Source organism: Nematolebias whitei, chromosome 20, assembly GCF_014905685.2.
Source record: "Nematolebias whitei isolate Nwh7 chromosome 20, NemWhi1, whole genome shotgun sequence".
In the NCBI taxonomy this organism is placed as follows: domain Eukaryota; kingdom Metazoa; phylum Chordata; class Actinopteri; order Cyprinodontiformes; family Rivulidae; genus Nematolebias; species Nematolebias whitei.
In genome coordinates, this window is record NC_056517.1 from 39223621 (window position 1) to 39224045 (window position 425).

At 36.0% G+C, this 425-nt stretch overlaps 1 protein-coding gene across 1 annotated transcript in view; it reads right to left on the reverse strand.

Moving 5' to 3' along the window:
• sema5a (sema domain, seven thrombospondin repeats (type 1 and type 1-like), transmembrane domain (TM) and short cytoplasmic domain, (semaphorin) 5A) overlaps nucleotides 1-425 on the reverse strand; it is a gene marked incomplete in the record, with an annotated part of 172932 nt that overhangs the window by 82249 nt on the left and 90258 nt on the right.

Here is a 425-nt window from a genome sequence, read left to right on the forward strand (position 1 = left end):
CAAGAGTTCAGGGAACTATCCTGACACATGCTCAAGAGTTCAGGGAACTCTTACAGAGAAATTCACCGTCATCCTGTTTCGTTTTAAAACAGCAGCTTTAAAGAATGAGTTGTTTTATTGAAGTGGGATTCTGTGGAAAGGTTATGAACCGTTAATATCTTACCTGTTGTAGATAGATTTTTGAGTGACTTTATTGATGAAAAATAGACTTTAGTTTTGACTGAACTGAAAAGGTAAGGGACAGTCCAAACAGAAAAGACCAAAGTGATTTACTCCTGTACATCTGTGTGTACTTCCTGTATATTTGTGTGTAATTTCTGTATATCAGTATGTACTTTCTGTATATTTGTGTGTACTTCCTGTATATCTGTGTGTACCTGCTGTATATCAGTGTGTACTTTCTGTACATTTGTGTGTACTTCCTG